The sequence below is a fragment of the Mesoplodon mirus genome (genome assembly GCF_964341445.2).
Source record: "Mesoplodon mirus genome assembly, contig: SUPER_3_unloc_1, whole genome shotgun sequence".
Classification (NCBI taxonomy): domain Eukaryota; kingdom Metazoa; phylum Chordata; class Mammalia; order Artiodactyla; family Ziphiidae; genus Mesoplodon; species Mesoplodon mirus.
In genome coordinates this window covers 8332204-8345022 of record NW_028295818.1, presented here as the reverse complement: position 1 = coordinate 8345022, position 12819 = coordinate 8332204, and positions in this window count along the sequence as shown.

The window sequence follows — 12819 nt, the reverse complement described above, 5'->3', positions numbered from 1 at the left end:
ATTATATGAATATGCCACAGTGCACGTAGCTTATCCATGCTTGTATATAAGCTTTGTCCAGTTTTTCAGTTCCAAATAGTACTCTGATATATATCCTTACCTATATCTCTGACTATTTCTTTTGGTTAAATTCTTAGAAAGAGAGTTGTTGGATCAAAAGGGTATAGACATTATTTAAAGGCTTTTCTTACAGAATCTTGGCTTCATCTGATAGGAAAATAACTACATTTTGTTTTATTTTGTATTCATTTGATTTACTGGTGAGGTTTACTGGCTGTTTGTATTAATTTGGCTATTTGGTTAATTATACCCTGTGTCCATTCTTCTGTAGTGAGAGTTTGTAAGGGTTGTATCATATCCTGTCAGATCTGTATGTCTTACTTGCTATTTCTATGTGTCATGGGGGTGTTGAAAGACTCCAGTTATGTTAATGTGATGGTCCACACAACACTTAAAAAAAGACTCATCGTAGTTTCCTTTCATGTAATATTTTTTAATACGTGTGCTTTGGTGATGATCCCTTTGGTTTAAATGAGTAGGTTGTTCAGCCCCAGAACTACTAGAATTCATGTTCAGTGTTTCTGGTTTTTGTCTGACTTTTTATGGAGAGAGTTCTTGACCATCATACTTTCATGATAGGTTTTTACTATGTATTCTCTATTCACACATTGTTTGAATTTGTTATTATTTGTATCCTCTTAGACTTGTCCTTTTTTCCTCTAAAACTAACAGTTATTACATTTCTTCTATTTTGTTTTCCCCTTTTAGCTAGTTTCAAGTGTGATTTGGAGCTGAAGATCATGATCAAAAGAATGCAGTGAATTTCTGAGCTCCACCAGGTTTTGCTTGTGAGGTTTACATGCCTCTGCCGCCCTTGCTAATTATGAACTGAGATTCATTTTGTGATGCTTTTTGCTCATACGTTATATACAGTTATTCTTCAGTTCTGTAATTGTAAAATATGTTGGATGATTTATTGATACTAAAGCCAGGGTTATCATTGCACATTCAAGAAGAGGTATTTAAACTGGATCATGCATTATGTGTGTGCATATACGTTTCTGTTTTTTTCCATACCCAAAATTATAAACCTGCCATGACTTGTCTTGTGCAGGACTCTTCCACATGTGAGAAAATGAGAGTTGTCTATATGTTAAATCTGTAGAGTTAGGAAGTGACCTTTGTCTTTCATCGAAAGCACTTGACCTGTAGCAGTGTGGCCTCACCAGTGAAGGAGCAAAGGCTTTACTAAAGGCCCTTGAAACCAACAGAACTCTGCTCGTTCTGGATATAAGAAAAAATCCACTTGTTGGTATGTGGTCACTTTTTTGAAATTGATAAACACGTAGCAAAACAAAAAGAATTTGTTCACGTATTGACAGTTTTTTTTTAAATTTAATGTGTTTAACTTTGCTCATCACACACAGTTGGCCCTTGAACAACGTAGGGTTAGTGGTGCCGACCCCTACGCAGTTGAAAATCTGGGTATAAGTTTATAGTCAGTGGTTCCACATCTGTGGATTCAACCAACCTTGGATCGTGTAGGACGATAGTACATATTTATTGAAAACTATGCGTGTGTCAATGGACCCGCGAGGTTCAAACCCATGTTGTTCAAGCTTCAACTGTACTTTTCTAGTGTTGCACTTCCCTTATGTTTTTAGAAGATAATGTACTAATTAAAGTGAATTTTACTTGTAAATTGTTCTTATCTCGACTCTGAATAGAGGTGAACCTAGATACTAAGCCTACTTCCACCAAGAGCATTTTTTCCTGTGCAACCTCTGAATTCTTGCCAGGAGCACTTTATTCATTTGTCAGAATCACAAGCAATTTTTAAAATATCTTCTGTGTGCCAGATATGGGTTTAGGCACTAGGGATAAAGCAGTGAACCAGACAGACAAAAGTCTTGCCCTCGTGGAGCTTACATTCTAGTGAAGGAGTTCAGATAGAAATGAGTAAACAGATAAGTAATATAATTTTAGAGAGTAGGAAGTGCAAAAATATCTTAAAGTAAGGAGAGTGAGGGAGTTCAGATAGAAATGAGTAAACCGATACGTAATATAATTTTAGAGGGTAGGATGTGCAAAAATATCTTAAAGTAAGGAGAGCGAGGGAGAGCAGGTAGGACTCCATTGGATAGGTTTGTTAGGGTACAGCTTCACTGGAGAAGTGGCATTTGAACAGAGACATGAATGAAGAGAGGAGCAAGCCATGGAAGAACTGGAGTAAGCACATTCCAGGACAAGGAGGCAATGAGTATGCAGGCATGTAGGTGGGTGGAGTATTTAAGGAAAAGCAAGGAGGCCAACATGGCCAGAGTACCGAGTGAAGAAGAGTGTGGTATGACATGAGGTCAAGGAGCTAGCCAGGGGTCTGCTCTTGTAAAGTCTTGAAGGCCAGAGTAAAGATGTGGATTATTCTAAATGAGTAGAGGGGTTTGAACTGGAAAAAGGCATGATCCAAATAGTATCTCAATAAGGTGACCTGGTATAGAGAATGGACTTGGGAGGATAAAGAAGAGAAACAGGGAGGCCAGTTAGGAGACTGTCACAGTGCTCCAAATAAGAGATGTTTATGGCCTAGGTTAGGTTGGAAGTTTGGAGCAAGTGAAAAGTGGTTGAATTCAGGTTGTGTTTTGAGGGTGTAGCTATCAAGACCTGCAGATAGGTTAGATGTGGGGTATGAAGGAAATAGTAACAAGGAGACAAGTCGTTGATGATTATGTGTGCAACTGGGTGCTATCATTTAGAAGAAGGGGGCTGATGGGAGGAGCAGCTTTTGAGGGAATATATCAGGACTTTGGTTTGTTATCTTGGATGCCCTTTAGGTATCTAAGCGTCTGGATGGTGCTCAGACTGTACTTTCTATCCAAAGGTATCTAAAGCCACTTTAGATGCAAAATGTTTAAAGCTGACCTTTGCTGCTGCCAAAATAGTAGCCACTGTGGGCAGTCTGCAAGATGGCATCTTAGGTTTTTGAGGAAGAAATTAGAATACACAAAGGGGGAAATAAGTGTATAATTACATAATGTAGATTTCATATTTAATTTTATGGGAAAAGCAATAATTAGTTGGCTTTTGGTTTTAAATGGAAATAGCCACTCATTGGGAAATAATTACTCTAATTTCAATTTATTTTACTTTAAATCATTCTGTGCTGAAAGCAGTTACCAAAAAAGGTCTCCAGAATGGAAGGAGTGCCAAGTCAGAGGTATATAACATGTTTTAATTCTCTCAGAAGAATTTCTCTTTAATGGCTTGTTTTTCTTTCCTTCTTAAAAGAAAATTATCAAGGTACTTTCTGCCATCTTAAAACTAAGTTTTTAGTCAAATGAAATGGCTTTTCTGTCTTTGAAAATGTTGTGTGATGCTTTAATTTAGCTTCCCAGAAATGCAGATTGAAGACCTTTTATTAACTTAAAATATCTTAATTTCTAATGAAGATGAAACCCTCCTAAACTACCTGTAACTTAAATGGCATATTTATCATTTCTCTCTCAGTACCAGTGGATAACTTCTCCATCGGTGAAGGAACCATCCAAAGCTTCTAGACGGAAAAAGAGAACTATAATTTTGGAAAGTGGTCGAAAAGGAAAAGCTACTATTAGAATTGGTAACTCTTTTTTTCTTTTTTTTTTTTTTTTTTTTGCGGTACGCGGGCCTCTCACTGTTGTGGAGCACAGGCTCCGGACGCGCAGGCTCAGCAGCCATGGCTCACGGGCCCAGCAGCTCCGCGGCATGTGGGATCCTCCCGGACCGGGGCACGAACCCGTGTCCCCTGCATCGGCAGGCGGACTGTCAACCACTGCGCCACCATGGAAGCCCTCTTTCTGTTTTTTAATGCTACTAGAACTTATACCCCTTATATTTTCTGGTGTGCTAAAATTAAAACAGCTTTAATGGTTATTCCTTAACGGTTAATTACTTCCTTAACGGTGAGCTGTTAATATTATTTGTGGTTCTTATGGAACGTACCTAGGATGTTCCTGACACATAGTGTTTAATATTTATTAGATATTAATTTTAATATGATAAAGCTCTTGAAGTGACAAAATCCATATCCAGATACGAGGTCACCTTTTCTCCCTTCCATGTGGGGTCCAGGCCTTAGGAAAGAGGGAAGCATGTGATGTGTCTGTTGACAACCCCAAAATAAAATAAAGTAGGCAGAGCCCTTGGCACTTTACAGGTATGAATACCTTTTATTGTCATCAGAACCCTGTGAACAGACAGTGTTTTACCGCAGTGCAGACAGGTTAGGGTCAGGTGCAGCGGGGAAGTGGGATCAGGCAGGATAAGAACATGGGGTGATTGGTGGGGGGGCTGTTTCCAGAGCCTTTACTAAGGAAACAACAAAAATCACAGATGATAATGACTGTTTTTTCAAAATGCAGGAATCAGTGGAAAAACTAGAAATGATCATGTTCAGAATTGTCATCAGTTGTGTCTAAGTATGTAGAAGTCAGTTACTTTCCCATAAGCCAGAAATAACACTGAAAAACAAGGAAAGATCACATTTGCAATAGTCACAAAAATTAGTAAATATCTAGAAGCCAGTTCAGTGTTCTCCTGAAAAAGTTAGTGCAAAAGGATAGATGAAACATTTTAAACATATATGTTAACATTAATAAAATGTAATGTTAACATACGATCTATTAACGTATAAAGCCACGGGCAGAGGGAAACAGAGATTGGAGGAAAAGCCCAGAAACAGGTCCTTGTTTACTTGAGAATTGTATTTTAACTTAGACAATTTTACAGTCTAACTTGACTTTTTGTCTAATTGATTGATTGAAGCATTGATAATTCATTTAAACAGAAATTAGATATTTGCATCATAGCATACACAAATTCTAGTCAGTCGAAAAGATGCAAAGGCAACTAAATGCAAGAAGCAAATATAAAATACAGGAGATAATTTCTGTGTAAGTGTAGGGAGTACAGAAGCCTTCCTAAGTAAGCCATAAAACTCAGAAGCCATAAAGTAAAAGATATTTAATTCCATGAAAATTTAAAACTTTTCTACAGTTCAAGACGTAAACAAAACAAAATGACAGACACCAAAGTTGGGTAGTGTATTAACATATAAAGGTTACTGTTGATATAGAGAAGAACCCACAAATAAATGAAAAAGGATAAGCAAATTTTAAAAAGGCAGGGGGTGGTTTCTACCTGTATGAGCAAACAACTCGGAAGAAACAGAGCTGGCTACTAGACAGTTGAAGAGGGGCCAATTTCTTTAGGAAATGCAGATTAAAACCATGGGATTTTCTTCCCCTCTGATGGGCAGAAATTCTAAAGACTGATAACATCTGGTGTAGACGAGGGAACAAACACACTTTGCCTATGTTAAGTATAATAAATGTGTTCAATTTTGGAGTGAGGTTTGCAGCGTCCATCAAAGTTCAAAACTCTCTTGCTCTTTGACCAAAGACTTTTACTTCTAGGCACCTGCCCTCTGCCAGTACTCTGCCTTGCACAGAAGTGTGCATAAAATCAGGCACCCGCAAGTCCAATGAGGGATACTTACATAATGGGGAAAATCTAGAGACAACCCGGATGTCCTTCAGGAGGGGTCTGATGAAGGAAATTAGGATCCATCCGTGGTATGGAGTAACGTGTGTGTGGAGAACGGGGAAGGCCTGTGAGCAAACTGGGAAGATGACCTGATACGTCATGAGGTCAAAAGGAAAAAGAGCAGGTGTAGAAAAGGACATTTCTATGATTCCACTTAGAAAGCCACAGTGTTTGTATTTGTAAATACTATGTATATATGTACATACGGAAACACGCATATATACACGTATACACATTTGTGTATCTGATCCTGAAAATGCACAAAAAACTGTTATTGGCAACCACCTCTATGGAAGGGAATAGATCTTTATATTTTTACTCTAGTTTTCCTAATCGTGTGCAAATTTAGAGTTAATTTTTTATTTAAAAGTTAGGCAGTCAGGAGAGGCCTAGTGACTGTTTTGTGGGCTTCTCTCACCTCAGGATGCACTCTTCGCGCCCTTCTTGTTTCTGGTTTGTCTTTTGGAGCAGACACCACTGAAACGAGCGTCTTGTCATCGCTTGCCAGCTGCCTGCGGTTCTCTTGCGCCCTACTAACCATCACCACCTTTGTGAGATGCTGTTTCGTGCTGAGGTGGTGCCTTTCCCCTCACACACACCCCTCTGGTACCTTGGGAAGTCCAGGGGTTTCTCAGTGGGCATTCTAGAATACTCATCCCAGAGATGCAGTGGGTTTTTCAGCCACATGCATTTGGGGAAAACTCTGTTCCTGTATGAATTATCCTCTTGGGAGTTCACGATTCACCAGAGCTCTTGAGACGCTCTAGGAAGTTGAGTCCAGAAACCTGTGTAGCCCTGTTAATTCAGGATTTCCTAAATTTCTGTGACTGACTGTGGCACCACTTTTCCAGTCACAACCATCCTTATCAGCTTCCGTCCTAGACTCCCTGGGGAGTGCTGCTCAGACTCTGTCCTGGAAGCTTTGTAGTCCCAGGATTACCTGCTGCTTCTACACCCACCCGGCCCCCTGCTAGCGCTCTGTCAGCCTGGCACCTTCTCCGTGCCCCCAACACATTCGGCCACAGGCCCTGCCCCTGCTGTGGGATTTAGTGATAACTCCTGGGAGCGGTGGCCCAGCACAGCCCACGGCAGTGCTCGGTGTGGCTCACAGGGTTTAAAACACACAATTTGAGCCCTTACTGGAACATGGGAAGATGATTTAAATCCAGATGTCTTATTTCATAATCCCCGTGTCTCTGAAAGTGGGAGAAACAGACTGGGAGGGCCGTATGTTTCAAGCAAAAGGGAGACTGTTTCTCTGTGGAAGTAAAAAATGGGCCCTCACAGTTAACAGGTAACGTAGGGGGTTTGTGCTGAGTCTGTCATGTTGGGCCTGTTATACTCATTTATATGACCGTTGGGTCCTTATTGGCATTTTCACTTACTGCCCATGCTTGAAACTCCCCAGTGTCCCTGTCTTGATCACGAGCCCTAATTCTGTTGACCTAGAAAGTTCTTTGTGGGAGCTTTCTAGCAGGCCTCTCCCCCAGTGTCCCCACCCTCCAGCCCCTGTGTCCTAGTGCTTTTTCTACAACGCAGAACTCCTTGTTGTGCAGACCTGATTGCTCCTCGTGCTCCAGGATCCGATGGATCCAGTTCCCAGGAGAGCGTGTCTGCAGGGCCCTCTGCGGTCTGCAGTCCTGCCCCCAGCCAGGCACCCAGCACCCCAGGTGCTGCAGAGAACTTGCTGCGGTCCCCCGTGCCTTGGCAGAGACAGCTGTCTGCCAGGTGCCTTTCCTTCGTCTCCCCCTGTCCTGACCCTTCCCACCTCCCTTCCGCTGAAACCTTCAACCTTCCCTTGGGCAGAGGTACTTGCTCAGCTCTGTGCTTCCACAGCGCTTATCCTGTGGAATCTGAATTCCCTCCACAGCCGTCTTGCTAGGTTGGGAGCAGCTGATTCCCCTTCATCTTTTTCTTCCTTCCCTCAGCCCCACAGCAGGGACACTCTCAGGCACCGTGCAAATTTAATCTTCAATTTCTAGTTGTTATGACATTGTTGCTGTCAGGATACCACCTACGTTCACAGTAGGATGGGTAAATGTGTGGGGGACGACTGTAAAGACAGATTCTTTGTAAATCCAGGTTCTTAATTCTTCCCCCTTTTAATATTTTTTCCCCTTAAATCACGTGTCCTTCTTGCTGCTCCAGCTCTATAATTGGACTGTCACCTGGGGAGCCTGAGGCAGCAGAATATCAAAGAGGGTAGACACTACATTTTTAATGTCAGTGTCAACCAGGATACCTACTACCTGTGCAAAGGGGGGCCCGGAATTCAGGCTCAAAGCCTGTTACCAGATACTTGGTTTCCCTGCTTGCGTCTCTTCTGTCTGTCGACGTGCACTTGACTCCTATTAACTTTAACAGGAATTATGTGTGTGCCATGAGGGCTGAGCATAGCTTTTAATGGGGGCTTCCTCACACTGCTTTTCTTTGCTGTTTACTTTTAATGAATCCCACCCTGTAGAAGTGGAAGAATAAAATAGGATGTGCTTGAGAAAATGGAGAGAGTTATGACATATTTTCCTTGTAATCCAGAATAGCATGTCAGCTCTTCTTCTGTTTGTCTCCTTTGGTTGTCAGCAGAAGATAATTTTGGCTTGCTCACTCTCCAAATCAGAAACTGAAGTCCAATACTAACGTATCCTAGATGAAACTTGACCCATTCATTTTTGAGAGTCTGTATGATCCCTGTGCAAGGTGCGGAGAATGACAAGACAACTCTGTTGACTTCAATCGATATTTACATAGCATTGAATGTGTTCCAGATGCTGTTCTAAATTCTATCAGTTATCTACTTTTGCATCATAGAACACTTCAAGACTGTGACTGAAAACCACAGCCATTTCTTTTGCTCAGGATTCTTTTCAGTCAGCAGGTGGGGCTGGGCTCAGTGGGGTGGTTTCTTCTGCTGGTCTCATCTGAGATCACTTATTCAACCAAAGTCATCTGGTGATCCACCTAGAGTCTAAATGTCCCCCCTCATCTGTCTGGCAGCTGGTGCTGGCTGTGGGCTGGGCCTGTTATTTCCAGCAGGCTAGCTCGGGCTTGCTTCCATGGCAGTGATGTTTTAAGAGGGCAGGTATAGAAGCCTCATGCCCCTTGAGGCCTCAGCTTGGAAGTTGCACAGCATCACTCTTGTTGCAGTCTCTTGGTCAAAGCAAGTCCACAAGGCCAGCCCAGATTCAAAAGGTGTGGAGCACTAGACCCCACCTCTTGCTGGGAGGGATGCAGAGAATTTGTGGCCATTTAGTCCTCACATCAGAGAGGCACAACAGAGAGATTTAGTAACTTGTTCAAGGTCACACAGCTTGGGACAATACAGTGTTTTAAGTGCTTTGAAAGCTGCTGCTCATTATTTTTAAATCTTAGCGCCACTATTCGGACCAACTTATTTTTTTTCTCTGCAGCCTTGTAGAGAAAGGGTCATTCACATTGCTGTGTGGCTGCCATGGGTTGAAAGCTTCATCTATGTTGTACCACTGAACTGTCATAACTAGTATGAAATGGAGATATTATTATTATTGCTAATATTCAGATGAGGAAACTGAGGCTCTTGGAAATTAAGTATGAGTCGTATAAGAGAATGTTAACTCACTGTTCCATATGCAAGAGTGATCTCCCTAAGTAAATGATAAATGTGCTGGCACAGATCTTTTTTTTTAATCTCTTGTTTGCATCTGGAAAATGGTTTTTAAAACTTTTCTGTTGCTTTGTTAATGGCAGTTGCACATTGCAGAAAAATAGCTGGAAGAAAAAACATGTTTTTCAGATGTCCAGTGCAGGCCCAGAATAGAAGCAAGATGAATATTCCATTCCGCATTGGCAACACCAAAGGAGATGATGCTTTAGAAAAAAGATTTCTCGACAAAGCTCTTGAACTCAGTATGATCTCCCTGAAAGGGCATAGGTGGTGAGTACGTGTCCCATCCAGAAGCTTGTCAGAGAATTGGTTTAGTTTTCAGACGCTGAAGGAGACACATCTAGGAGCCTGCCCATCCTGGAGTAGCAGTTATTGTAACTAGTTGGGAAAGACCGTTTGTTACGGGGGTGCTCCTGCTGCTGCTTACAGGCCCCTTAGCACGATTCCACGGCCGATAGCATGGGGGGGGCACACCTTCTAGGAGCTTTGGTCAAAATTTCCTTTGAAAGTCTCTGCTCTGACAGCACAAAGGGTGCCATCCCCTCTCTAGTGCAGCTGGCACAAGCCTGTTCAGTGTAAGAACAGACACTGTTGCTCCCCTGAACATCAGAGAGAGTAGTTAATTCTGTGAGCTCCATGGAAGATGTATGTTTTCACGCATGAGAATAGCTGCCCACTCCCTGCCCCCTGCACAGCAGGCTCATTGAAGAGTTGAGCTAACCTAGGTTACCTGTGAGCATGACGGTCCTTCACTGCCATTGGAAAGGAATTTTCTAATGACTGAGCTGTGTGACGCTCCTGGCCACCTGCAGGGGCTTTCAGGTGAGAGGTTGGACACGATGGCCTCAGGTGCCGTGACTCTCGCAGGAGCTGGTGACGGGAAGGAGGGTCATCCTGATGCTCAACCAGATGCTCCTGTTCTTAATGGCTGCATCGTTGGTTCTTCTGGGTCCGTGGGAGGCATTCAGGCCTCTCTGTATAATGCTGTCACCATCGAAGATGTCAGAAGCTGGCAGCCTTCATGAAGCATTTTTTGGAGATGCACCAGCTATGAGACATCCTAACTAATATACACTCTGCCCTTGAACAGTGTACAAAATTTAAAGTCACCTGGGCATGTCTAAAAAACACAGTATTTTTTTCGAATGAACATACTTATGATAGATTTTCTTCTTTTTTCAGATAACACAAAAGCATCCACAGCTATCCCAAGCTGTTGAAACTTAACCTTAATTCTGACTTGAACTGGAAGCTTTTAAAAAGTCTTCTCTTACTTTTCTACCAAATTCCAGCTACTGTTGTCTTTGCTGCTACTTTTTCTGCCTAGATCTCATATTCAAAGCTGCCTATGGGTTTAATTATATGCCAGTTGCAGGTTATTATTTTTAGAGAAACACAGACACACAGCATGGAGGGTGGGTGGGGCCCTCTAGGTGCTGAATTTTGATCCTTTGCAAGATGACAGCAGTGGGGTCTTCTGGATTCTTTCTTTATACGGTTGTTCTCATAAAGCGATAGAAGTGACTTACTCTATGTTTATATAGCAAGGTCTGTTTTTACTACCAAATAGTTTATATATCTATGCATTTATATCTCTGTGCCTTTATATTTCTAATAATACAGTTCTTGTTGGTATATGTTGAGACTTTGAGAATTTGTTAGGATCCTTGACCTTGTGCATTAGAGTGTTAGGTTCTCAACAGTCATGTGCCTCCCCTTTCCCCTCCCCTCTCCCTTTTTAAGCTGCTTCACAAGATTTGGAAGCTCCCTGATTCACTTTTCCTTTCCTTTCAGTGGGTAGAAGATCAGTTGGTTGGTTGGTTGGTTGGTTTTGTTTTTCAGTTATGCTGTTAAACTAAAAATCTGTGTTAGGGCCTCCCTGGTGGCGCAGTGGTTGAGAGTCCGCCTGCCGATGCAGGGGATACGGGTTCGTGCCCCGGTCTGGGAGGATCCCATATGCCGCGGAGCGGCTGGGCCCATGAGCCATGGCCGCTGGGCCTGCGCATCCGGAGCCTGTGCTCCGCAACGGGAGAGGCCACAACAGTGAGAGGCCCGCATACCGCAAAAAGAAAAAAAAATAAATAAAAATCTGTGTTAAATTCCCTTACTGTTGCTTCACGTGATTGTTCTCCTTCTGGTGTTTGACCAGTGATGCCGAAGAAGGAAGATCTTTGCTGAATAGTCTTTTCCCCTATTGTTCATCCATTGTCAGTGTTTTATGTTGACTGTGTGAAGGACATTAAAGTCCTAAAACATCTAAACCTTTGTCAATGAATTTCTTTACATGCTTTTTAGATGGATTGTTCTTTTAAAAACTTTATGCTGGGAAAACTTGAGTCTAAAAATAGCATCTGTGAAGGGTATTTTTTTCAGAACCGTGTAAGACTTGAGTCCTGTACCTCCATGTTTTTAATGATTCAGCGTACTGGTAGCTTTCCGTTGGCTTTTGGAATGGATGTTATCAACAGACCACCTTACAACACAGCTCACGATATAAAGTTGTATGAACTTTGTCCCACTTAGGCTGGAAACATGCCACTAGGACAGTTTTGAGCCATCTTTGTGTTTTGCTGGATTGTGTAATGAGGACTACACTGATCTTTTGTCCCAGCTCTGCACCAATTAGTTGGGTTAGTTGGGTTTCCTGCTTAGGGCTAAACCTTGCCAGTCATGGTTCTCTCATCTGTAAAAAGGAGGATTGAAATAACTCCCCCACTTATCTCAGGGATGTTTGAAGAGCTTAAAACAAGGGCTCAGTGCAGGATGTGACTGTTTAAACACAGTAAATGTTTCAACAGCAAAAGCCGGCCAGTCCATGGACGCCATCCAAGTGTTCACATATAATAGTGCTCAGAGTCTATTTTGCCTACTCCCTCATCCATTCGTATGATGGTTCCAAGTCCCTGTGGTTTGTACCGGCCCCAAATCTCTTGAATCTCCACTTATTTCCATTCCCATTGCCACAGCCAGCTCTGTCAGCCCTCAGTGGATCATTTCAGCAGCCTCATCTGCCCCCACCTGCCCCTACCAGCACAGCCAGTTGGACCATCACTTCCCCTTCATGCTCCTCCTTGGTTCATTAAAATCCCAGACTTCTGAGCCCAACGGTCACAGCTTTGTGGTGTCTAGTCTGGCTTCTTCTTTCTTGTGTTTCTGGTTCTTGGAATGTGGCGAGCATATATGCCCGTGCTACGTCGGGTAAGGCTGGAGTTTCTGCCCCCCCTCAGCAAGACTGATGTTCCTTCAAGACGCCTGCCAACCTCCTGAGCTTCTTTGTGGCTCCTGCATTGGAAGGATGTGCTTTTCCTTTGTTCTTATAAGCGTGACCCTTTTATCCCATCACAGCACCTCCATTCTGTGTTTTCCTGTGCCGAGGGTGTCTGCTTACGTGCCTTCCCCATCGGAGCAAGGAACAAGCCCTGTTTCTCCACCTCCATCACCTGGCATCCTGCCTTGCCCTTAGGAGGTGCTCAACGACTATGTGTTTAATGAATGGAAAGGCAGGGCTTCCTGAATTTTGCAAACAGCCTGCAGTAAAGGCAGAGGTACAATCTCACATACGTGGATGTTTTAATTTTTCAAAAGCTTACTATATAATT